Genomic DNA, 628 nt, shown 5'->3' with positions numbered 1-628 from the left:
CCCGGCGGGGAGCGGCGCTCGGCGCTGCGCTCCGCGGGGCTGCTCCACGCGGGTCCCGCGGGATCCGGGGCTTTTCCCCGAGCCGAGACGAGCCGAGCAGGGCCTCTCCTTGCCGTGCTGGAAGGGACAGGGGCGAGAGGGCAGCCGGTGATACCCCGGGGGCTCGGCCCTGAACGGGGGAAGCCGTGGTGGGTCGGGGCCGCCGGTGCCGGGGTGCGGCAGACGCTCCCGCCTCGGCTGCCGGGGGCAGCGGAGCTCCCCGCCGCTAAGCCCTCCCGCCTTAGCGCTTGCGACGAGGGGCAGCGTGGGCACGGGAAAGCCGGGGGTAGCGAGGGCCGTTCCTGCCGCCACGGCCCCTGTTTTGGGGCGCCCAGCACAATCCCCTGGGGGATGGCTGGTGCGTGCTGAATGCATCGGCCTCTGCCTTGGATCTGTGCCATAAGGGGCTGGTAGCAAATGTGCAGGGAGGATTTGGGATCCTCGGTTCATTAGAGCTTGTTCCTCCAAAATAGTGCTGTTTTTATATGATGAGATGAGGAAATTTAACCTTGTTGCTCCCAGCCTGCCTTTCAACAGGTTAATTACTTCATTAAGTCTAGAATTAGCAGGAGTTAGTAGCTGAGCTCTT

This window comes from Rhea americana, unplaced genomic scaffold (genome assembly GCF_003343005.1).
Source record: "Rhea americana isolate MKP2758 unplaced genomic scaffold, rheAme1 scaffold_204, whole genome shotgun sequence".
In the NCBI taxonomy this organism is placed as follows: Eukaryota; Metazoa; Chordata; class Aves; order Rheiformes; family Rheidae; genus Rhea; species Rhea americana.
Note: the sequence above shows the minus strand (reverse complement) of the source record.